The 26,458-nt window shown below is 48.6% G+C and overlaps 1 protein-coding gene across 2 annotated transcripts in view; it reads right to left on the minus strand.

The window, feature by feature from the left end:
• The window catches only part of LOC138516786 (charged multivesicular body protein 3), a 939,210-nt gene that overhangs the window by 781,561 nt on the left and 131,191 nt on the right, over positions 1–26,458 (minus strand). The window lies entirely within an intron of this gene.

Here is a 26,458-nt window from a genome sequence, read left to right on the forward strand (position 1 = left end):
GCTGAAGGGTACCGCAACAGATGTAACAGCTGCACTCGTAGACGCAGAGAAAAACTGTAGCGAATACGGAGATAATAGAAAGGTAAGGAATAGGGATAAAGGGAAGGAACCAGGGGAAAATGAGGACTAGGAGGTATACACAGGAAGGCAATAATCCAAAGTCGGAGCGTTGAGAGAGAGTGAAATCACAGATACAACGCGCCGAAAAGTGGGCGGAGCCGGATTATATAAGCTCAGCATCATGATGGCCGCCATGTTGGGTGAGGACTAGACCAATCACCGGCGGAACCGCCGGCGATACCAATGTTTCCAATCTTGGGTCCTGACATCAAGCAACATAAATCTACAGCTCTAAAACTAAGGGACATGCCAAGACACCAGCAAAGGCACGTCCATACTAAGCAGGAGATCTCTTCTATATATAGACACAAAGTCCTTCATGCTTCGAATACAACACACCTAGTAAGCTTTCACACATGCAGAGCTCAGGGTACTTACAGTCTGAAACCTCAACACAAACCACAGCAATCTTTTTCCTTTTCATCCCAACTTACCAAACCCACCTACTTTCAGATCTGCCTGGAGGCTACGCAACTAGCAGTGGTGTGCAGTACAAATCCTAACATAATAGAACCTTAGTCAACCCAAATAAACCACACAATCTGCTTTTCTCTTCAAAGACAATCATGCTTTGTAAGGGAGGCTCGAGAAATTCAATTCACTCAACCACTATTAGAGTGCTCGTTAGGAGGGATGAGGAGTAGCATTTTCATGGTGCACGATACTGTGGTTGAGTTTCCCTTCTGAAATGTATGTATGCACTAAATATACTGTCTGCAAGTGTCCTCTATTTGGCAGTAGTGCACCAATTTAATCACAATTACATGGAATTCAATCTGTGGCAGTGTCTGCCAACCTTTCCAGTTCAAGCCTGTTGGTGAAGGTAGTCTGGGAGGGGAATGGAGGTGAGATCTGGAGCGGTGAGCCTGTGTCTGGTGCAATCTGGCATAGATGATGCATACTAAGAACAAAGGCGTCTGCTTGCAAGGTGAGGGGAGTTGGACTGTTTCTGCTTACTTAAAGAGAGCACACAGGGGTGGCCACACAGACATATGTAGTTACCACAAAAAAGGCATCAATGTGGCTTAGCTGTGACTTAGCACTGGTGTAATAGCATTTCTGATAATTGTATCTGCTTAGATTAACATACTGTGCATATGGCCCGACATCCAGTGGTAACCGCAGAGTATTGCATCTTGTCTTTAGAGAATCAAAAGGGGATGTCGGCATAGGCCTGTCTGTAACACTATCCCTATCGTGACGTGTAGTGTAGTGTACCCAAAATCCCTAAGGCGCTGAGGTCCCTCCGATTGAATTTTTTCTGCCATGAGTGAGCCCAAGGCTAACCTGAGTGAGTACATGAAATAAAGATAGTAGTAAGACGTCTATGTTCCTTCCACTCCAGCGGGGAGGAAGGGTGGCGCATGTGAATCTAAGCAGATACAATCATCAGAAATGCTATTACGGTGAGTAATGCATGTCTTCTGATGTTTGTTAATCTGCTTAGAATCACATAGAATAGCAAGCAGTACCCGGAGTTGAAGTTGGGATGTGAGAAGGAACAGTAGAGAAAAGATGTCTCAGTACTGCTTGCCCCACCCGAGAATCAGACCTAGAATGCGTCTAGGCAATAGTGTTTTGTAAAGGTGTGTACAGAACTCCAGGTTGCCGCTTTGCAAATGGACTCAAGGGGAACATTTGCAATGAATGCTATGGAAGCCCCAGTGTCTCGTGTAGAATGTGCTCTCGGCTTGAAGGGAAGTTCTCTTAGCAAGAGTGTAATAAAGTGTGATGCATTTGAGATAGCCGACTTAGAGACAGGATCCCCTTCTCTGCCAGCTGCCACTGAAAAAAAATTGTTTTATTTTTCTCTGTGGTTTTGTTCTTTCCAGGTAAAACAGGACTGCCTTGCACACATCTAACGTGTGTAGGCTTCTTTTGGCCAGCCATGTTAATGGGGTTCTGAAAGAAAGTGGGCAGTTCTATTGACTGGTTCACGTGGAACTTGGAAATAAATGTAGGCGCAAATCAAGGGCGAGTGCGCAGAACCACTTTATCTCTGTGGACAGTAACGAAAGGGTCTAGTACTGAAAGTGCCTGTTCACTAACCCTTCTAATAGAAGTGATAGCCACTAGGTCATTAAGCCGTGCCTTGTGCATAGGCTCAAAGGGGGACCCCATGAGTCTAGTTCGAACCACATTTAAGTCCCATCCGGGAGCTGGGTTTGAAATGGGGGGAGGGGGTGAGTGAATCCTCTTTAGCCCTTCCATGAAAGCCTTGATAACTGGTATTTTCCAACATGACACCTTTTGTTGTGACATAGTGTATGCTGAGAGAGCAGCCAAGTGAACATTTAGGGAATAAAAAACCAGGCCTGAATCCAGTAGGTGGGTCAGGTACAATACAATGCGAGTAGGAGAGCAGTCAATGGGATTGACGTCCTTGGCATTCCACCAGATAACAAAGAAATTCCATTCACTGGAATAGCAATACCGGGTGTTGGGTTTTCTCGCTTCTCTGAAAATGTCCATACATCTCTGAGGGATTTGAAGGTGTCCGAACTCTATGACCTCAGGAGCCAGGCCGCTAAGTTCAGAGTTTGCGGGCATGGCTGCAGTGTTTCTCCCCTGTCCTGAGATAACATGTTGTACGGGCAGGGCAGTTTCATAGGACGGGAGAGGGACATCTCATCAGGTCAGAGAACCAGGGTTGGCGGGCCCAATTTCATGGTGACTGGTTCCTGGTGCATTTTGTGCATGATCCTGTTGAGTAAGGGTGTCGGGGGGGAGGCGGGGGGAGGGGGTAGCGTAAACAAATTTCCTGGCCATGCTATCCAGAGTCCGTTCCCCTTGGAGCGGTTCTGTGGGTACCTGGAGGCGTAATCTTGGCATTGAGCGTTCTCCAGAGTTGCAAACAAGTCTATCTCTGGGAAATCCCATTCTGCGAAAACATTGGAGACAATGTCTTTGTGTAGTCGCCATTCGTACTCTACGGGCAGTGGGAAATCTCTGCTGAGCATGTCTGCCAGAAGATCGAGTTCCCCTAGAACGTGTTGGGACAACATGAACATCCTGTGTTTGAGAGCCCATACCCAAATGTTTTGGGACAGCTTGGATAGCCCTGGAGAGTGTGCCCCCTTGTTTGTTCAGGTAGTACATGGCTGTGGTGCTGTCCGTCAAGATCAGGACTGTCTTCCCCTGTAACTGTGTCCGAAAGGCTTTCAGTGCTAATAGCTCCAAAAGATGTATGTGGTTGGACGCTACTTGTGGGGAGCACACACTGTGCGCAGTCTGCTGAAGCAGGTGAGCGCCCCACCCAGTGAGCGATGCGCCGGTCGTGAGAGTGGCTTCTCCTGCGGGGGTGGTGAAGGTTTTCCCTCGATCACCACTGCAGAGAAAGAACGAGGGCTGGCGAGACAACTACCAGATCTTCCCATTGTCTGCTGGCCTGACACCACTGGCTGTTGAGTCACTTTCATGGGGCGCATGCCCAGACGCACGTAAAGGAACTGAGTAAATGCAGAAAGCCATCGCTAACAGTCGCATGGCTTTGCGTACCGTCACTTCCCGACTGGCTACATATTGGAGGGATCTGAAACAGCGTGTTTTGAACCCTCTCATTGGAGGGGAAGTCAAGGCAGGCTGTCTATCGTCCGAATTAGAGCCCTTAGAAACTGTTTGACTGGACTGGTGTCTAGGCTGGATTTCCTCTCGTTGATGGAGAATCCCAGAATGAATAAGAGGTCTATTGTCTTCTGAATGTTCAAAAGGCATGTTTCGTAGGACTCCCCGGTTATGAGCCAGTCGTCAAGTTAAGGGTAAACCGGGACGGATAGTCTGCGCAGGTGTGCTTCTGCTACTGCCAGTACCTTTGTAAACACCCTTGGTGCTGAGGCAATGCCAAAGGGGTGTACTTTGAACCGATAGTGCTTGTCCTCTATCATTGAAATATGAAAGTATGCATCTTTCATGTCCAGTGTTGCCATGTAATCCCCCTGTTTCAACAGCAGGATTACTTCCTGTAAAGTGACCATACAAAACTTTTGAGGTCTGACAAACTTGTGTGCTGGGCGCAAGTCTAGCACAAGGCGCATGGTGAGATCCTTTTTGGGTACAAGGAAGTACACTGAATAAATACACTTGTTTACCTGTAGAATAGAGACGGTTTCTATGGCGTTCTTTCCTTGAAGGGTTTGCACCTCTTGCAGTCCGATTTGCAGGTGGTCCGGCGTCAGGCGTCTTGATCTTGGCAGTCTGAATTGGGGTGGTCTGGCAAATTCTATACAGTACCCGTGGGCGACCGTCTTTAGTACTCACTGGTCTGATGCTATCCCCTCCCATGCAGTAAGGAAAAATGTTATACGTCCCCCTGACCGGGGTTGCATGGGAGGGGACCTGAATCCGCAGGTCATTTCTGACCAGAGGCCTGGGCGCCTCTGTGGTTGGAACCTCGTCCTCTCCCTTTCCAACGCTGCTGTCCTCTGGGTAGGCAAGTGGCAGAGGTATTAGACCCGTGTCCCGAATTCTAGTTGTTTCCTACATTATACTGGTTCTGGGAAAAACGAGATTGCCCACGAAAGGACAGGTGGGAGCTGCTTCCTCTCTGAGGAGAGGGTTTCTGGGAAATCTGTTGAAGGGACTTGAGTGTCTCATGCTCTTTCTTGGCTGTTTCAAGAGCATAGTCAACTGCCTTGCCAAACAGGTTGGTCTCCTCAACGGGTTTGTTAATCAGTGATGCTTGGGTTGCTGGCTTGAAACCGGAGTTCCTCAGCCATGCATGTCTCTTGAGCAAGGTACCTTGTGCCAGGGATCTCCCCGCTGTCTCTGCAGCGTCCAGAGTGTTTTTGAGCACATTCTGGTTCACCTGCTCGCCTTCGGAAACGGTGTCGAGCAACTTGGTCCTTGTAGGTTCTGGCACTTCCTGAAGGCCTTCTTGTAGAAGCTTCCACTGGACGTCCGCATAGCTGGCCAATAACGTGGTGTTATTGGCTGTAGGGTTGTAAACGCAGCAGCGTTGTTATTCTTTTCCCCAGTGCATAAGGTCTCTTGGATTCCTTATCGGCTGGTGCCTCTTCTGTAGACAGGGGCACATCAGCCTGTTTTCTTGTGGTGGTACCCACTAACGAATCCAGAGTGGCATGACCCTTGATATAGACAGGGTCGGTCGGAGAAGGCCAAAACAGCATCTCCACCGTAGGGTTCACCGGCCTGGGGCGGCGTCAACAAAGAAGATGCCAACCTTCTCTTGATTGAGTTCAACAAGGGGATGGCCTGGCTGGCCAGAGTTTTTCTTTGAGTATATCCTCCACGAAATCAGAATCTGGTAAGGCCTCTTGAGTGGCGATCTGAAAGTGGTCAGCCGCCTTCTTCAAGATGGCATTGAACACCATCTGGTCGTCCACTGGAGAGGCTTGACGAGCTGGAGTGGAAGGGGGGGGAATCTAAGCACAGAACATTGGGGTTCTGGATGGAAGTAGGGGAGGCCCAGGGTTGAGCATCAACCTGATGGCTGTCCTCCCAATTGTCCATAGGATCTGTCTGATCATCCACATTGTAGTTTTCCAGAAAGGTAACATCTTCATCCTGATCATAAGTGTCCATATAATCCTCATCTGTGAGGACACAAGTATACTCCTCATGTGGTTCCTCCAAGGTCCTTTGAAACTTAGATACAGGAGTAGAAGGAACGTCTTCGAGGTCTCTTGGGAGCAGGGGCCTCAGAATAAGAGACACATTTTTCTAATCTGTCGATACATCCCTCAAATTTCTCTGTGGTCCATGAGGATGAACCAGAGGGGTGCAGGGGAGGAAAGAGTTCATCTTCTCCTATGGCGGGGAGATTTTTCCCCTAATGTGCTTGACAAAGGCACAGGACTCAACGTAGACCTGGCGGAGTTTGGGGCGCTGTGGCCTGTCCTTCGACACGACTCTCGGCGTTCGTGTTTCGCCACCTCCTTCGACCGTTCCTTCATTTTAACTGCCAAAGTAATCCTTGCGATGCTTTCGGCAATGGTAGTAGAATCCGGGCGCTCTACCGGCTGAACCGAAGGCTGAGCGGTGGATTTCGATGCCACTGGATGAACCGGGTGCTGAGCGGTGGATTTTCGCCGCTGCCCGGGCCTTAAGCGGCATCTGCGCATCCTCCTGGAGCGCATTGACGTCCGCGTGTCTTAGTGTTAGCGCCCTTTACTTTGTATTGCCCAGTCGCAGGCTGGGACTGCAGTTGCTGGGAAGGCTGCTGAACATGCCAATCAGAGGATCCCGTCGAAGATTGACGGTTCCGTTGGCGCTTCGGTATGCTTCGACATAGCCGCCGAAGCAGACCCTTGGGATGTGTGTTTGGTGTCATGATCATGTGCGCCCCTGTCGCCAGGTGTTTTCCCCGAGGCGTGACTCGCGTTAGGCCTGGTGGGGTCAGGGATGGGCGTCGTTGACCGAGAGCAGTCTGCAGTTAGTTCAATGGCTTCCGACACAGATGCCTGGTCATCGCTAATTCCCCTGTCACTTTTGGCAGTTGCAACAGCGGGGGAAGAACATTCGGCCTGCGCATGCCATAGGCTGTCCACCGCTTTAAGCGGCGCTCCTTAAGCGTCTTAGGGCGCAGGAGTCTACAGGCCGTGCAATTCGCTTCTTTGCGGTCGAGGGGCAGACAATTGTTGCACCAAGCGTGCTCATCCTTCTAAGGATATTTGGTCCTGCATGAGGGACGAAATCTAAATGGAATCTTTTCCATAGCGAAAGACAATTAGAGCGATGAGGAAACCCAGGGAGCAGAGAGGGTGAAAGAGGAAAGGCATATTTGTAAAGGATATGTCTACCCCGACCCCACTCTCACTACTGTGTTGGCTGGCCAGAAGGCCTGGCCACGTGGAGGGCAGCACCGCCGGGATCAACAGGCATCGAAAGTCTGCAGCAGTCTTCGGTGTTGTTTGAGAGGATTCAACCGTCAAAGTGACTTAACGGGAATAACGACAAAGTCGATAATAATGACAATAAAGCTATCTCTATGTAAGAGCTCCGCATTAGGGCGTCCAGTAATCTGGGTGAAAAAAAACAATCTGAGGCACCTCTGCACGTGAGGGATTTTGGGTACACTACACGTCACGATAGGGATAGTGCTACAGACACGCCTATGCCGAAGTCCAATTTCGATCCTCGAAAGACAAGATGCAATACTCTGCGGTTACCCTCTGATGTCAGGCCAGATGCACAGCATGTGATTCTAAGCAGATTAACAAGGGTGAGAATTATTATTGCATCAGTCAATCAGTATGTCAAAATACTCCAAATCGGACCTCTTCCCCTCTCGCCCCTTGTTAACACTGCATCTAGCTGGATGAAGCTTTTGGCTATGCGATCCAGGTCTGCATGGGAATGATTAGATGTTGTAAATATGCCTTGTTAGCATTGACAATTAGTCACAAAAATGATGCTCAACTGATTTATGCATATTTGAAATTGATATAGATTGTGGCAGACTTAGAAGTCCAAGCTCAAGTTTAGAAGAAAATAAACATTAGGGAGGGGTTCAGAAATTGACATCCGTTACATCTGCTTAATGGTCTTCTGATGATGGGGCATGCCACTGGGAGAGGCTGCAGCTCATTATGGGGCCAGGCGGGATGGATGTGCCCAAGCATCGAGTAAGGTTACTTGACACAGCCGCAGCCAGCAGCTCTAGATGTCATGAACCAGAGCAGAGTCCGAGTGATGCATAGAGTGACAATCTTGGCTCACTGCGCTCCAAACACCAGACCAACCACTATGTGTAGAGGGGTATACTGTGCCATAGAGAGAATATACGCAATCTGAAGTGTTAAGGACTAGGGTGGGCAAAATAACAGCCGGCAAACCAAATTGGCAACATTCACCTTCACTTCACTAGCACAATGCATTAATTCCCAGTTTCCCACTTTTGGGAATTTTACTTTTTCCCCTGAAGTTTCTTTTTTTGCTCAAAATGCCATTATTTTTCACACTTTTTTCATGAAATAGCTGGAAAAATATATGTTTACGAAATATGACATTTTTGTGGGAAAAAAATGTAATTCAAGGATAAAAAATGTAATTTCATGCAAATCCCCTCTCCCTGAAAATGGCATTTTGTGGGAAAAAGAAACATTTTGGTGAAACCACCGAAATTGGAGGAAAAGCAGAGGTGCACTCCCAATGTTATAGATAAAGAATTAGAGATATAAAACATTTGTAAGCATATATATATATACACACATATACATGATACATTACTCACCGTAATCGTATTTCTGATGCTTGTATCTGCTTAGATTCACATGCTGTGCATAGGCCGACATCTAGTGGAAGCTGCAGGGTATTACAGTTAGTTTTTCGAAACTCGAAAATGGTTGTCGAAACAGGGCGTGCCAGTAATACTATCCCTCGTGTGACGTCCACTGTACCCAAAATCCCTCACGCGTCTAGGATCCTCAGATTGTATTTTTTCGGACATGAGGTAGCATGAGGAGTAGCGTGAGTACAGATAATCCAAGCAGATAGACAGAAAGGTAAGACTACAAGCAATCATGCGCCTTCTCTCGGAGGGGAGGAAGGGTGGCTTGCATGTGAATCTAAGCAGATACAAGCATCAGAAATACGATTGCGGTGAGTAATGTATCCCTTCTGAGGCTTGTGGAATCTGCTTAGATCACATGCTGTGCATAGATTAGCGAGCAGTACCAGAAGAAGGAGGTGGGATGTGAGAAGGGTCATGAGCAAATAAGTGTCTAAGAACCGCTTGTCCCACTTGTGTATCTGCCTTGGAATGGGTGTCAATGCAGTAATGCTGAGTAAAAGTGTGAATAGAGCTCCAAGTAGCTGTTTTGCAAATGGTGGCAAGGGGTACATTTGCAATGAAAGCCAGAGTGGCCCCAATGCCTCTAGTAGAGTGGGCCCTTGGCGTAAAAGGCAGAGTCTTTTCAGAGAGTGAGTAACACAGCTGGATACAATGAATAATCCCCCTCTCTGCCTGTAGCTACGGAGACAAACAGCTGATCTGTTTTCCTTAGCGGTCTTGTTTTATTTACATAGTAGAGGACCGCCCTACGCACATCTAGGGTGTGTAGTTTCACCTCAGCCGAGCTTTGCGGGTTCTGGAAGAAAGCCGGAAGCGCGATGGACTGGTTTACATGGAATTTTGATATAAATTTAGGTGAGAACCTAGGGTGTGTGCGTAAAACCAGTTTGTCTTTATGGATAGTAAAGAAGGGATCCTGCACTGACAGAGCCTGAATTTCACTGACTCTTCTTAGAAGTAATAGCTACTGAGAAGGCCGTTTTATAAGTCAGGTGTTTGAGACTGCTTTTATGCATGGGTTCGAAAGGGGGGCCCATGAGCTTGGCTAGCACCACATTAAGGTCCCACCCTGGTGGTGGGTTTGAAATAGGAGGGTGAAGTCTCTTTACTCCTTCCATGAAGGCTTCAACTACTGGTACTTTCCACCACGACATCTTGCTATGGGAAGTGGTGTAAGCCGAGAGGGCTGCCAGGTGTACTTTCAGTGAGTTAAAAACCAATCCTGCATCTAGCAGGTGGAGCATGAATGTAACAATAGTGGAAGGAGTGCAATCAACTGGGTTCATTTGTCTACTCTGGCACCAGATAACGAACCTCTTCCACTTGTCAAAGTAACAGTGCCTTGTGTTTGGTTTCCTAGATTCCTTTAGGATGTCCATATACCTCTGTGGCAAATTGAGGTGTCCAAACTCTATGACCTCAGGAGCCATGCTGCCAGGTTCATTGAGTTGGGTTGCTGGTGCACTGTTTGACCTTGGTGCTAGGACAGTAGGTTGTACCAGGCTGGAAGTTTGATGGGCTCGCACACCGCCATCCTGCGTAGGTGTGGGAACCACGGTTGTCTTGCCCACATGGGAGCAACTAGGACGCGCGTCATTGATTCCCTGTTCATCTTGTTCACCACTTTCCTGATGAGAGGAGTTGGTGGAAAAGCGTACGCAAAAATCCCTGACCAGTTCATCCACAGGGCGTTCCCCTGGGAGTCTGGTTGGGGGAATCTGGATGCAAATCCTGGGCATTGTCTGTTTTCGCTTGTGGCGAATAAGTCTATAGTGGGGAAACCCCACTGAGAGAAGAGATCTTTTACGACCTCTCTGTGAAGAACCCGTTCGTGTTCCTCTGGGAGGGAGTCTCTGCTCAGAGCATCCGCTAGGGAATTGAGCTCCCCTGGAACATGTTGTGATGACAGGAAGATGTTCCGTCTGAGTGCCCATATCCAGATTTTCTGGGCAAGCTTGGACAGATTTGGCGAGCGAGTCCCTCCTTGCTTGTTCAGGTAGAACATGGCTGTAGTGCTGTCCGTCCGGACTTGCACTGGCAGGTTTAGTAGGTGGGGCTCGAATGCCTGAAGCGCTCTGAATACTGCCAGAAGCTGTAGCAGGTTGATGTGGTTCTTGGCCACTGAGTGAGACCAGAGACCCTGAGCTGTGTGGTGGAGATGGTGAGCTCCCCACCCAGTCAGACATGCATCTGTAGTGACTACTGCCTGTACTTCGGGATCGTAAAAGGGTTTCCCCTGTGCGAGATTTTCTCTTGTCCACCAGTGAAGGCTTTCTACCAGTGTTGGCGAAACGACCACTAGATCGTCCCACTGACCACTTGCCTGAGACCACTGTTTCGCCAACCATTCCTGCATGGGACGCAGGCGCGCGTGGGGGACCAGGTAAATGCATGACGCCATCATGCCCATTAAAAACGCATTGCTTTGCATACCGTTATTTGCTGACCGGACTGATAATGTGGAATTTGCAGTAGTATATTCCGAATTCTTTCTTCTGAAGGAAAGGTCAACCCCTCCTGGGTATCCAGGATTGCTCCTAGGAATTGTTTTGAGGTGCTTGGCACCAGGCTTGACTTCTTCTCGTTGATTGAGAAGCCTAACTCGTGGAGGAGGTCGATAGTCCTTTGAATGTTTGTCCTGCAAATTACTGGGGTTTCCCCCGTTATGAGCCAGTCGTCCAGATAAGGGTACACTGGGATTGCCTCCCTGCGTAGGTGTGCAGCCGCCACCACCAGTACCTTGGTGAATACTCTTGGTGCTGAAGCTATCCCGAAGGGCAGTACCTTGAATTGGTAGTGCCGACTGTCCACTTTGAAGCGCAAGTACTTTCTGTGCGCTGGGAACATGGAAATATGAAAATAAGCATCTTGCCATGTAATCCCCCTTTTTTAGGAGGGGGATTACCTCTTGTAGCGTGGTCATACGAAATTTTTGGGGCTTGACATACTTGTTGGCAGGGAGTAAGTCCAAAACTGGGCGCATTGTCAAGTCTTTCTTTGGCACAAGGAAGTAAGTTGAATAAATACCCTTGTTTACCTGGTGTCCCGGGACAAGTTCTATCGCGTCCTTTTGTAGAAGAATGGCGATCTCCTCGAGGAGGATCTTCTGATGTTCCAAGGAGTGTACTCTTTGTCGTGGAGGATAGTTCCGGGGACGCTGCAGTAGCTCTATACAATATCCCGTGGATACTGTTGACAGCACCCATCTGTCTGATGTGATCCCTTCCCAAGCCTGGGTGAAGTTTTAAATGCGTCCCCCTACTGGGGTTGCGTGAGAAGGGACCCTGAACTGAGCGTCACTGCTTTGGTGGAGGCGTGCCGCCTGCCTTGCTGGGGCTGCCTCTGCCTTTATCACGACCTCTCCTATTACCTCTGCCGTAACCCTGGGTAGACTGTTGGTTGTTGTTCCACTGTGTACCCTGCCCCTGGGAATAGTTAGATCCTCTCTGGGAATTTTGGCCGCGTGGGCGACGAAAATTACTACTCCCTCTCTGGTTAGGGGGTTTATTGGTTAACTGGCCAAGGGATTTGAGTGTCTCATATTCGTCCTTGGCATTTTTCAGTGCGTCTTCGACCGCCTTACCAAACAACAGATCGGCTTCCACAGGTTTGTCTAACAATGATGCCTGAGTTTCTGCCTTAAAACCAGACTGCCGCAACCACGCATGTCTCTTGATAACAGTACCTTCTGCTATCAATCTGCCTGCGTTGTCCGCGGCGTCAAAGGTTGCTTTCAAAATGCAACCAGACACGGCTCTACCCTCTGCGGAAATCCGAGCTAATTGGCCCTTTAACGGTTCAGGAGCAGAGGCTAGTTAGCAATCCTTGCTTGATAGGCGGACGTTGAGGCTACCTTCCTGCCGAAACCGTATAGTTTTTTGCTCTCCTTGTCGGGAGGAGCTTCTGACGAAGACAAGGGTGTCCCAGCCCTCTTACGAGTGTTGGTGACAACTAGGGAGTCTGGCTTCAGATGTCCTCTTATATAGAGAGGGTCAGACTGAGCTGCCCTGAAAAGTTTTTCAACCCTGGGATTGACTGCTCTGGTGAGGTTTGGGTTCACCATGGACGGATCTATTCTCTGCTGAATGGATTTAAGGATAGGGATGGTCTGGGCAACAGGCCTCCTTTCTCCCACTAACTCTTCTGCGAAGTCCCTTTCCTCCTGTACACCGTGGGTGTCAATGTGGAAATGTTCTGCTGCGCGAGCGAGAACCTCATTTAGGAGGGGTTGGTTATCGACCGGGGAGTCGGTAATCGGGGCTTCGTTCTCTATCAGGGTATCTACTCTGTATGTTTCCAGGTAATCCTCTTCTTCCTCCTGGTCCTCATCATCCCCATAGTAGCCCGTCCCGGTTTGCTCTTCTATCAACCCAAATTCTTGGTCTTCACAAAAGGAAGCCTCTCCTTGATACCGTGAGTATGGTCTTGCATAAGGTTGTACCTCAAAGGGTTCGGACCTCATTGGAGTTTCAAACCGGGCCTTCTTACTCGGGGGAATAGGATCAGTAGAGCCTGAGGGTGTGGCCCCTTGTGGATCATACGAGAGGAAATGTTCTGGATTTTTATCATAAAAATCAGCCAGAGAAGACATTATTGACATGACCCTATCTATGTCTTCACTGGACCATTTTTTGGAACTGGGAATGACTCTCTCAGCCAGTCTATGGGATTTATCTTGAGTTGCTTTGCTGGTTGTGGACCTATCAGCAGACCTGGGCTTGTCTGTCTGTTTAGGGGGGGTGGAGTGTTTCACAGGTGTGGAAGAATGTACAGGTAGTTTCTTCTGCTGTTTTCCCCCCTCCCCGTGCGTAGAAAAATGTTTTTCCTGTCCCTTAGTGGCTCTGGAGTTTTTCGAAGCCTGGTGTCGAGGATCGGGAGAGGTGTCGAGCGTGGGGCCTCGCTGGCTTTATTTGCGGGCTCTGGCTCCTGGAGCGCGGCCTGGGGGTGGAAGTCGTCTTCGTCTTCCGACGATCGAACTTCTGTTAGCCTCTGGAGCGAGGCACTCTTGGCAAGAGTGGATGATTGCCTGGAGTCACGCGGCGATCTTGTTCGAGAGCGCCCAGAGGACACCGAGTCGGACCGTTCTGTCTGTGCCTCTTTCCGAGAACTCGACGTTGTCGAGTCTCGGTTGGACTTAGTGTGTTTAGTGTGTGTGGTATGTGAAGCGCTTGTGTCGCCGGGGGTCTTCCCCATAGCCGCCCTGCCGGACGACCTTCCGAGGTCGGCGACCTGCGCTCGGCTGTCTTTCGACGCCGTAATGCCCTCGCCGTCCGAATGTACAGCGTCGCTGCCATCGCTGAAGGCGCCCTCCGCTGCCATGGCCGCCTGCCTGGCGTGGTGGGCCCAACGCTTCGTCGAACAGTCCTTAAGTGTCTTAGGTTTAAACCTACTACACGCTCTGCAGTTCGCTTCGGGGTGGTCCCTCGGCAAGCAGAGATTGCATGTGGCGTGCCTGTCAACCCAAGGGTATTTGCGATTGCACTTGGGGCAGAATTGAAAAGGGGTACCCTCCATACGCACCTTGAGGCAGCGGGCGTTGAGTGTAGGAAATGTATGAGGTGTACCTATATACCAAGAGTGTAGAGTATGTACTACCTCCCACTCTCCCTACTTGCAGGGCCGAGGCCAGCGGCCTACTAGGCCAGCGGCCTACTAGGCCCGGGCCGAGGCCAGCGGCCTTCCGAGGCCCAAATCCGTCGTGCAGCAGCCGACGGTCGATTTCTTCTCCAGCCGGCGTCGAGTGTCGAAGTTCGACGTTGGGGTTGGGGAAGGATGTCAATAGATTATTATTTTAAATTTTAGCAAAAGTATGGCTAAGGCCAGGGGACTCCGCAAAATGCTTCCGACCAGTATGGCGGAAAAAAACAATCTGAGGATCCTAGACGCGTGAGGGATCTTGGGTACAGTGGACGTCACACTAGGGATAGTATTACTGGCACGCCCTGTGTCGACGCCCATTTTCGAGTTTCAAAAAACAAACTGTAATACTCTGCAGCTTCCACTAGATGTCGGCCTATGCACAGCATGTGTTCTAAGCAGATTCCACAAGCCTCAAATATATATATATATATATATATATATATATATATATATATATATATATATATATATATACACACACATATACATACACACACACACACAAGAAGAAGAAGAAGATTCACAATGGGAACCCTCCCGCCCCCTGCACACTTTCTAATGTTGGAGAAACCAACTCATCTTGAAAATTCAAATCAGTGAAATTAAGATTTTAATAAATGCAATCATCGGAAAAAAATAGCGGCTTGACTAATCACTTTTTATAAGAAAATATATATATATTGTTAATTTTTACAAATATTAAGATTGTACAGAGCAAATCAAAGCAGTAGTCCGTTCTCTGTGGCGACGTGTTTCGAGGAGTCTGTCCTCTTCTTCATAAGGCCATATACGGATTATTGGAAACAGAAGTTTATACAGAGTAAAATTAGGGCAAAGATACGACATTGCATGAAATCAAAAAGTAACACAATAACTATGCCTATTGTCTCAAAAACAAATATAGCATCTATTTTATAGAGAGCACCAATTATGCAGTTTTTAACAAAAGCGAAAACTACATTAAATGTTGAATGGCAACTGTGTATATACAGTTTATATAAATGGAGCCATCATGGATAAAACCCACCCAAAGTAAATGTGTTAAGCGGGATCAAACACAATCATTTGAGGTAAAGAGAGTTACCTATTATATGTGTTCGAGATGAATTTTGCGAAATCTCTGTACTCCCACATCTATAAATGAGGACCTGGTCATTCCATTAATTATTCTATAGCGTACATGTCATAACGCTAGAGGAGAGAAGATGTCTATTCGTACGATCCAAGGCGACCAGTAGTTCTTTAACCAAATCTAAAAAGGAACAAGAGTAAATATGCAGGGGAGTGGCGTTCTGTGAAGTCCTCTAGTGCCTTGATGCATGAGTCATAGGTCACTAATTGCATAATTTAAACCGCCAGTCAAAAATACTCATACCTCAAAAAGGTGAATAGCACGAAAAAGGTGAATAGCACGAACACTTGACAGTAGTCTGATGTAGATATATTCGCTATTTAATAGATTCCAGCCAGATTAGGAACAATATTAAGCTTGTGACGTGAAACGGAATGAGTTGAGCTGAAAAAAATACCAAGAGACCACATTAAAATAGCCTCAAAGGTTGTGACAAGTAACAAAAGTAATACAAACTGAGGAACAACTATATGTACATTCGAGTAATGATAATTATGAGGGAGTCCCTAGTGTTAGAACATCTGGCATAACGAATTACAGCAAAGAGACCACTTGATTAGGTAAACTCTTCATATATCCACCGAAGGAGCGGTACAGAACAGGATTTCCACTGCACTGTTGGCCAGTAGAAAAAGATGCAAGCAGAAAGGAAAATAGAGCGTGCAGAATGACTACAATTGTGATAGTTTAATTAGGTTATATATATATATATATATATATATTAGAGTATGATAACAAGCAATATAACTGTGCTCGCAGTAATGAAGCCGCTACGTGAAGTGTGATGGAATAAATCCGATAGAAAAAGATTTTTCCCGCTTGACTAGCAAGCAGCCAAATGGTACGTGCTAGAATGAAGAACAGAGTGCACGGATTAGATGCAGTATATTGTAGCAAGCCCCTAATGTCTCACAAGTCCGTCTGCATGATTTACCTGTAGTTAACGTTCGGAAGCCATATAGTGGAATGTGTTCGCAAGTCTGCAGAGTGGCGTCTTAAATACTCAAGAGAAGGGGGGAAATTATAAGAGACAGCTCTAAGATCACCATTTACCCGGATTACACACCCACAGTACAGCGAGCAAGGAACTCCTTTGTACCGATAAAAGCACGGCTCTGACAATTGAATTTGAAATGCATGCTATGTATCCGTCCTGCCTGAAAGTGCTTTACAAAAGGAAGGCAGTATTCTTGGAAACTCCAGCGGCGGCCAACATGTGGTTAGAACACAACGACATGGTTATAGGAGAAGAACCGATCACGTGTGCAGTACCGATCAAGGGGGAGGGCACGCCAGCTAAGTGACAACAACTAATGACTGCAGTAAGTCAGCTGAACTGATTTCTGTGGCCGCTGTGACATTGTTATAAGTATTAATTCGGCCACACGAACTGGGCTCATGAGGCCGTCCCACAAAACAATCAGTGCACGCCTGTTGCTAGCACTACACTCGCGCCCAATAGCCTGGAAGGGCCTAGAAGGCGTGGGGGCACTTGAGCGCTGCAGGACCATGGCAGCAGCTGGGTGCGGTTATTTGTTTTTACTTGTTAAATCGTGATACGGCTGTTGTGTTGTTAGTTATGAAGTCTCCAGATGTATAGGGGAGTTGCGGCAAAGGTCACATGAAATGATGGGATGTGTGGTATGCCTAGGTGTCCGGGAGGAGGGAGGACCTTGGGTTATGGCCACCCGGAGGGAACAACAGAGGCAAGAGGGGGGGGGGGCGGAAACTGTTACTAAACGACCAGGGCTGCGCAAATTAAGGTGTTGACGTGGAATGTGAGGGGAATGGGTACCTACCTCCGCAGAAACCGGGTTAAATCATACCTGAAAAGGAAAAAGGTCTCTTGTAGTCCTATTACAAGTAACCCACTTGGCAGAAGAGTATGTCCAAACTGAAGGAGTGCTGGGCTGGGCAGGGGTATGGCGCAGCATACGACAGGTATGTGAGAGGTGTGTTCACGTGGATAAGCCCCCAGATACCCTTCAAATTGGTGAGAGCGGAGGCTGATGCGGGAGGCAGATACTTGATACTGTGGGGTTACATTGAACAGACTGAAATATGCATAATTAACTCCTACTTTCCCAACCACAATATCCCAGTGCACCTTGATACACTGTGCGCCAGCATAACCCAGCATTGGGGTAGCTTTTTTATTTGGGTGGAGCCTTCAATTATGTATAAATTCTGGACCTGGACAGGTCTACCCCTCCATTAATTTTACAAAGGTAGCAGGCGCCCCTCTCTCGCAAGAACAGACATGATAACCTGTTCAGTGGTTATTAACCACTTGAGAGTTCGCAGCCACTTACTGTGCTTAGAGAGGCATCAGCTTCACCTCACTGATGATCCCCAACAAGGGTGAAACACGTGTATGGGGTTGCTGGTGGTACTCTCGTTCAGATTGGAATTGCCATTGTATTTCGGTGCTGGACTGCCCCTGGGCAGGACAAAGACTGATATGCAAATGGATATTTCCCATCTGTGAAAGGCACAGTGAGTAAAAGCAGTGGCTGCGAACTCTCAAGTGGTTAATAACCACTGAACAGGTTATCATGTCTGTTCTTGCGAGAGAGGGGCGCCTGCTACCTTTGTAAAACTATTTTTTAAGGAACCTGGGATTGGTAACCCTAGGTCTCCTGGGGGCAACCAGACGTGGTCTCCCTCTCACTGTGCTTAGAGAGGCATCAGCTTCACCTCACTGATGATCCCCAACAAGGGTGAAACACGTGTATGGGGTTGCTGGTGGTACTCTCGTTCAGATTGGAATTGCCATTGTATTTCGGTGCTGGACTGCCCCTGGGCAGGACAAAGACTGATATGCAAATGGATATTTCCCATCTGTGAAAGGCACAGTGAGTAAAAGCAGTGGCTGCGAACTCTCAAGTGGTTAATAACCACTGAACAGGTTATCATGTCTGTTCTTGCGAGAGAGGGGCGCCCGCTACCTTTGTAAAACTACCCCTCCATTAAACCGTAAAATAGCAGCCACCATAGCGCTGAACACAACACTAGACCAATTGGACCTGGTGGATGTTTGGTGAGAGTTATATCCAGAGGAAAGGAGATACTCTTACTTCTCCTCACCACACGGCCTACACACCAGGCTTGACTATATATTTATAGGTAGAAACCAGCTCCCGCGAATAGAGGCAGCAGAATATCTGGACAGAACGATCTCAGACCACTCGACTCTGATGATGGAATGGAAGATTGCAGGCCCTAGACCCCCTATCCCACTATGGCGAATGCCCACAGAAGCTCTAAAGGGTCAGGCCTTTAGAAAGGCTCTCCGGGACAGCCTGGAGAGATACATACGGGAGAACGTGGGTAGTGTGGGACATTGGCGCACGATATGGGAGGCACTAAAGGTGGTGGTATGAGGAGAGATTATAGCAAAGTCGGGCAGCGTAAGGAAAACCTTGCGGACGGATCTTGACCAATGGGAGGAAGAAATCATACCGATAGAGGCCACTGCCCAGGGGACAAAAGAGGAGGAAGAGACACTAAGTCACATAAGAAGTAAATGTAGAGTATGGGGGAGGCTTGCCAAGTTTGACTACACAAAAGAGATCTATAAGAGCTCACAAGAGGGGTATAAACCAAATCGGCTACGGGCATGGCTCTGCAAAAGGGAACATCCCAGGCACCTAATGACTGCACTCAAAAATGGGGAGGGCATGACTCATCAGACACAGCAAGCAACTAATGACACCTTTAAGTCATTATATACCCACCTATATGCACACGACACTCCAGTGCCCCAAACTGACATCCAAAACACACTAGAGGAGATTGGGCTGTCCAAACTGGGCCGGTCACAATGCAAAGCACTAGATGCAGAAATCACAAGATATCAATGAAGCAATAATGTCCCTGGCCACCAGCAAAAGCCTGGGGAGTGATGGGCTGCCCCCAGAATTTTACAAAATACATGAATCATCCCTCACCCCACTGCTCCACGAGGTGTTTAAAGAAGCATACGAAGTAGCGATATTACCTGGTAGCATGAGGGAAATGTTTGTGGTTCCAATACCCAAACCTAGGAAGTCCACAGACAAGTGCGATTCGTATCGCCTGTTAGGCAGAATCCTTTGCAGGTCCCCTAGGGAGCACTACAGAAGATTCAGACTGCAGGTATATGCAAGAAATCCCCTTTGGCATCAGTCTGTACCACAAAGTTGGTAGCTGTGGCTAAGCAGTCAGACTTATTTCAAGAGGGAGATGAGCAGTATTCAGGGTTTACACAATAGGACTGCAATACTATGGAACAAGGAAACAGTGACCAAAGCTTTGTATCAAAAGGAATATATATATATATTTATTTTACACACGTTGATGTTCACACACAAATCACTAGTCTTAAAGCAAGTTAAATCAGTCTAGAAAAGTATACACAACTCCCTATTTAAATTGCAGACAAGTTTGAGCAAGAGTGAAAACTGAGCAAAACGTACTCTAACCATTTCTCAGAAGGGTGGGAAAGGACACGTTATACAGGTTTACACTCTTTAACACATCAGCAACACTTCCTTAGAAGATTGTGAACAAGTTAGGCAAGGCAGTACTTTAGCATATGCAATACTGGAGGTGAAAACCGAGCAAAATGGCACTTCACAAGTTTAAAAAAAGCGAAGGAGAGGGTGGTTATAAGAGTTAGCTGCACCAACACATTTCTAGGTGAGAAGCAATATAGGGAAGGCAGATTTAGCCAGTGTCAATAGGTCAAGGCAATGTGCCCAGGATCAAACTGTTCTAGTAGCTGCAGTCAAGTCTTTGTTTAACGATTCGAAAAGGCTCTTGCAGAAGATGAGACAACGTTTGATGATAGGGGGCGGCCAACCCAGTAGGTAAGTAGAGGATTTAAAACACCTTTAGTGATACCCAACGAATGGGAGGCCTGGCGGAACAATGTACCTTTAAAGTAGAAGAGGCTCCTGCGGGGGCGGTAGTTCCTGGCAGTTCCTGCAGTTCGGGAGATCCAGCAGAGGAAGAGAGGCTCTCGTCATGGAGCAAGGTTCGAGTTACTGCACTGCCCAGGGATGAAACAAGCCGCGGTGCTACCAAAACAAATAAAAGGTACGCTCCTTTAAATCACTGACCTGGTGGACGGGTGCCTGGCTATCCAGTGTCCGAGTGCAGGGCACTGGCGATTTGACCAAGGCAGGTCCTGGAAGGCCATTGGCGAACTGGTTGGCCCCACCAGCTCAAGGGAAGAAGACTCTTGCAGAGGAAGATCTTAAGTCGTTGGAGAAAAGTGGTGAGGATCTGCAGCAGGGCTTTGCAGGTAGTTCAGTCGTTGCAGAGGTCTTCAGCTTCTCTCCTCTTCGGTTTCTTTGTTCCAGTGGCGACGTCTCCTGTCCTCAGGACCCTGCTTTTATGCAACAAGACCCCCATTCAAATAGCCTAACTGTCACTCACACAGTAGGGTGGCTTTCCAGGCGGGAGAACCTCCCCAGCATATCAGGGCACTGTGCGACTTGGGTTGCGTAGGCAACCCTGTCCAGGGTGCCTATTCCCCCTCCCACACATCCTCTTTACCCCAGACTCAGTGGCGCCGAGAGAAGGCCGCCAAAAGGACGAACAAAGGATCCCCGACCTGGGTTAGGATTATAGAGAAAGACACGAGAAAGAAATATTATTAAAGTTCTGGCAATAAAAACCTATCGGAGTAAAGTTAATATTAAAATAAACCGGCGGTATGAGGCTGTCAGTAAAAGTGGTAGAATATTTGCGGTCGAATATTACGGTAGTAACCACTGCCACCAGCCAGAAACTTTTGAGAGAGGGACTGCACGGTACCCCCTCAAAAATGAACGTGATGGAAAAACTATTAACCCTTTCCAGTACTTCCATAGTAACATGGGTTGTACTGGTTTAGTTCATAAGTACAAGTCAATGGGGACTTTACATGCCTTGGGAGACAGTAGTCAGTCCTAGGGTATGGAGTCCATGTTTGGGGGTCGCTACGACACCCCTGTGGTACGGCACGGAGGCACGGAGGGTGCTGTGTACCACACATGAAAAAGATGATTCCTATGAGGGTGAAAAAAACCCCATAGACCATAAGCACACAAGGTAGCCTAAAACACACACTAGCAATCTGCCTAGGAGTGGGAAAAAAGGGTCTCACTGTTAGCAGGAGAAAAAAATAAACCCTTCAAATCCAGCAAAGGTAAGGGAAATTGGCCTTAGAAGAGAATTCTCCCTAACATCGCCCACTCGCAATGCTTAACTATGACATTAGAATATTGACTACTATATGTTGGCTAAGTGGCTCTCTTGTGGCTCTCTTGGATGGTGGGCGGGCTGGTGCACAGCGACCAGAACTGCTTTGTACCAGGTCGCAACACAACAGCAAACCTCCGTAGACAGCATATTATGGCCCAAACGGAGACCTATGAGGGACCTTTCGCGCCATCATTGGATGCGATCAAAGCATTCGACTCCATATACTGGGAGTGGCTACTGGTGGTCCTGAGGGAGTTCGGGTTCGGGGAGCGATCAGATGGGTGACGCAGAGGCACTAGGCAAGGATGCCCATTATCTCCTATGCTCTATATACTGGGTCTTGAACCAATAGTTATCTACTTCAGGAAGCAATTCTTCGATGAAGTGTTATGGGTGGGCGGAATAAATCACATAATATCGCTATATGTATGTAAGGGACCCACACCTAAATGTGCCAGTTATGTTGGAGGTTCTAGAAAATTATGCAAAGGTCTCGTGGATACACTTCAGCAAACAGAGGTTCTGCTTGTTCCCGCAGGCAGGTATGAGGTTCAAGAACATTGAGGACTTACCAGATGTGGGAATCCAATAGCGACTAAGCTTGTTCAGGTACTTCAGGGTCAACATAAGACAAGCCGGAATCAATGCATGAAGATAACACTAGAGCACCGGTCAAAGGGCTGCGCAAGTCCATGAAATTCTGGTCAAAATTACCACTATCGATGATGGGCAGGGCATCAATTGTTAAAATGATTATTCTTTCGAGATTCCTATATCTCTTCCAAAATGTATGTTACTACATTAAGTCCTCGTTCTTCTGCTTACTAGAAACACTGATCCGAGGATTCCTCGGGGTACTGGAAGGCATAAGCTGTCCTTGGCCACCCTAACCCTACTCCACAGAGAAGGGGGCATACAACTCCCAAAGTTAGAGAAATATTATTTAGCGGCACAACTCAGTTTTGTTGCTCGTTGGCTATCGGATGACACCACATCGGAAACCGGACTGCTGTGACACTTAGTGGCCCCGGTACACATGAAGAAACTAATTTGGGTCCCTTCGAGTTGTTTAGAGATCGCCCCCATGATAGTGACCTTGGGGAGGCGTGTATGGAACCGGACAAGAAGACTCCTACACCCAGAACACTCTTACTCACCAGAGAGTCCGATGGCCGCAAAGTTAGAATGGATCTATCAAATGTAAGACACTGGGAGAGGTGTGGGGGGGGCACGTGCGGGGTCCTATACGAGTAAGGAGTTTTCAGAGACTTAGACTCACTGCATTCCAAAGAGGGGCTGCCCGAAGGACAGTTTTTGTGATACCAAAGGGCTAGACAGGTGGCAAGAGGAAAATGGGAAGAATGGCCGGAAGAACCGGCAGCGAACTCACTGGCGACATTATTATACAACCTAGGCGATGGCTAGAAATCGGTGTCCAGAATATACAACCAACTGGTTGACAAACATAATCCCCGGGGAGCTACGCTTAAGACAAGATAGGAGGAGGATTTGGGGACAGATATTGCGGAAAAGGAGTGGGCAAGAGTACTAGCGTTTCCTTGAGAAGTATCTAGGAATGTCAGATTCCGACTAATACAACTGAATGTACTATATCGCACCTACATGACCCCAAATAGGATGGCTAAACTCAATAAGCAAACACAGTCTCAATGCACATGGTATGGCGCAGATGGGGCTGGACTGATGTATATGCTCTGGGAATGCCCAAAAACGCAACACGGGACGGCCACCATGGGGCGCACGGATGAGCTACTTTCCCGTGTGAGCTCTCCCCTTGAGGGTCCGTAATGTGAGTTGAGCCCACACATTACGTCCCCCCCCGGATTACTTCTGGTGGATTAGACGTCGGAAGAACCCCCTCCAACTTACAGAAAATCCAATCGAAATCGGATGTGTTTTACAGGAGAAATTTGTTGTTGAAATCTCCGGCCAGCGAGCGCAAGAAGGCTCAGCCAACCCGGGACCTGCGCGGTTTGACACTGTGGAGCCGCGGACGGACTCCCGCTCTCGGCGAACCGACGAGTAAGTGTGCGGCATCCCGCTCCCTCTCCAAACACCCCCAGGGGACACCCTGCTGTGACCCGTGACCTGACCATCGGCGGGACCGGGGACCTGATAACGTTGGCCCTGTGAGCCCTTTCAAAGAGCCCTTCCCCAGAACTCCACCGAGGCATTCGAAACGCCGTCCTGCTACAGGGGCGCTGACCCCCACCACTGGACGCGCCCCGCTCCGGACAACACGGCACGGGGGCTCCAACCCCTGATGTTGCCCCCTGGGACCTTGTCTCCGCAAGGGCCACCACGACCGCCTGTGGGAACGCACCATCGAATCCCCGGGTGGAGCGCGCGCAGCCGGCCCACCCCACAAAACAAAACAAAAATAACCTAAGCCGTGGAGGCTGGAAATTCCTGAACGCCCGGCACCACGCATTTTAAACCCCACAAAAAAAAGGAAAGCATCAACAGCAAGCAAGGCACTCCTCTGAAGAATACCCCCACCTGGGGAGGTTCCAGAAGCGTGAGGTTTGTGGTTTATAAATAAAGCGGATCCCCCCTCTCAAACAAGTGTTAGCCCAGGCCTTGGGTTAATAAGAGCAGCCCATCAGGGGGATAGAGGTGCGGCTTTCTCCTGAACAGAGGCACTAAGGAGCACTACCCGAAAGTCAGCACTCTCACAATACGCAAGACCAGCCCGGTTCTCTCAGAGGTGTCCTAGAGCATTATGGTCTACCCCAGCCCACCAACCAGGGAGCCTCCAGTGTTGGTGTTACCTAACACCTCATATTAACTGCAACAGTCTACGAGCGCTACTAACCAGTGAATACTGAGCACTAAAACAGTGCACGGGACGATGATACCTCATGCCTGCACCCCCTGTGAAGCACGTCCTCAGAAAGTCCCCCCTGAGGACGAGCCCTCCCGCACTGCGGATCATCTAGTGAACCCCACAGACGTCTCCCCAGCCACGTCAGAAGTCACACAAAGGTCTGGACGTTTGAACCCCCCTGCTCCTACTAACCCACACTTCAATAAAGAGGGTAAGGCCCCCCGATTATGAGGCGTGTGCCTCCTCTAACTTGGGACCCACTCTATGGACGCTTAAAGTAAGCCCGCCAAGTACACCTACGCTCCATTCTCCTCGACTCCAGAACAGAGAGAAATAATGTCGACTGAGGCCGCAGAGGCATGGGCTGCCGCCACTAAAGGAGACATTGCTGCATTGTTGTCTGAGATAAAGAATCTTGGGGCCAACTTAGGCGGTAAGATCGACAGGATCACCCAGAGAATGGACAACTTCGAAGAGAGATTAGAAGGTGTCGAGAACAATCAGGCCTCAATTGACACCCTTGAAGCCCAAATGGACTTGGGAATTCGTAATATTGAAAGGAGGGAGGAGGAGATACGTCTAAAAATGGACGATTTGGTAAACACAGTCCCGGAGTCCGAGGGAGAAACTGAAGACTCAAGCAAAACCACAATACACAACATCATAAAAATCCTAATGGCAGATGAGGAGATAGACAAGCCCAAAACGGAGCGGATCCATAGGACCGGTGGGCCCCCTGGTGGACCACGCTCTGTCCTCGCAAGATTCCACCGATACCAGGACAAGAACAGGATCCTAGCCAAGGCCAGATCTGGAGACGCGCTCACATTAGGAGGTGCTCAAATCATCATCTTCCAGGATCTATCCTCGCTCACGCTGGCGCTGAGGCGCCTTTGCAGCCCCCTGACTAAGTGGCTCAAGGAACAGGGCACAAGATACAGGTGGGGATACCCCTTCTCCCTCACATTTGAACACAGTAGCACAAAGATAATCCTCCGGTCCGAGCAGGAGATCAAGGATTGCATCGCGGACATCCTTGGAGCGGCCCCAAGAGGGGTGAAGGAGACGAGTCTGAACAAGCGGGAACGCAATGGGAGCTTCAGGGCCCTAAAAGAAGACGAGTGAAAGGATCAAGGAAATATAGATGACCAAACAATACGCCTGAAAAAGGAAAAATGAATGGGATCCACACAAACCTCGCAAGCCAATTGATTGAGACCTGTGTCCGAAATGTCTGAGAATAGGCACCCACAGCCGCAGGGCAACAAGATCACTGACAGGACTATGGCTCCCGGCTGCAAAATTCCCTCCTGAAGTAGGGAGGAAATGAACATCTGAAGAAAGGACCGGAGGGCGCACGTAACTGTAACGCTCACCTGATTCCCGCAGAGGCGCCGGTCTTGACTGGGTGAATGCCGTATCTTCAAAGGTGATGTGTAACACACGGTGGGCTCTTTCGGCTGGACCTCTGTGCACTGTATGTCTGACTCGAAGAGTAAGATGTCTGCAGATAGAAAATATGGGATTAATGAACTGGGGTTATTGGGTGCCTCTCTCCTCTTCCCTTTCTCTTCTCCTGTAGAACCCCAAAGGTTAACACCCTCACCTTAGGTAAGTGAACGCCGAGCTCTCCATCTGCCTCGGGGCAGGGTGCCGTAACCAGTTTCTTCACTGGATAAGGGTGCAGGCCTCTTGACCTCAGAGGACTGCTGTCCGTCGTTACCTGCACGAACGGTAAGTTCTGGGCACTTCAAATGTCTTAAAAGTCTTTTGTAATGATATCTCTTGTTTTGCAGGGTTCCGGCGATGGCGGATGGCGGGCTGATGAGAGTTGAGGATCGAACCCGCGTGAGGAATAGAAGCGCCTGGAAGCACGTAAGTAAGCGCTTGTAGCCTGCTTCACGATGCGCACTAACTGTCCCTTTTATCTTGCAGGTACAAGTTCGGAGCTTTAGAGAAGCTGAAGGGTGCTGGAATACCCACTGGATTCGGCGTGGGAAGGAGTAATGGCACGTGAGTAATAAAGTTGCCCAATGTCTTTAAACGCACCTTCTTTTGTCTTTCAGATGCGGGATGCAGCGCCGAAGGCCTCCGGAGCGTGCAAAGAGCTGGTAAGCTTTTGTCTTTCAGATGCCGGAATGCAGTGCGAAGACCTCCGGAGCATGCGAAGAGTAGGTAAGCCTTGGTCTTTCAGATGCCGGAATGCAGCGCGAGGCGTTGGTGACAGCCGATGGAC

The sequence above is a fragment of the Ambystoma mexicanum genome, chromosome 6q (assembly GCF_040938575.1).
Source record: "Ambystoma mexicanum isolate Mex_15411 chromosome 6q, UKY_AmexF1_1, whole genome shotgun sequence".
Lineage (NCBI taxonomy): Eukaryota > Metazoa > Chordata > Amphibia > Caudata > Ambystomatidae > Ambystoma > Ambystoma mexicanum.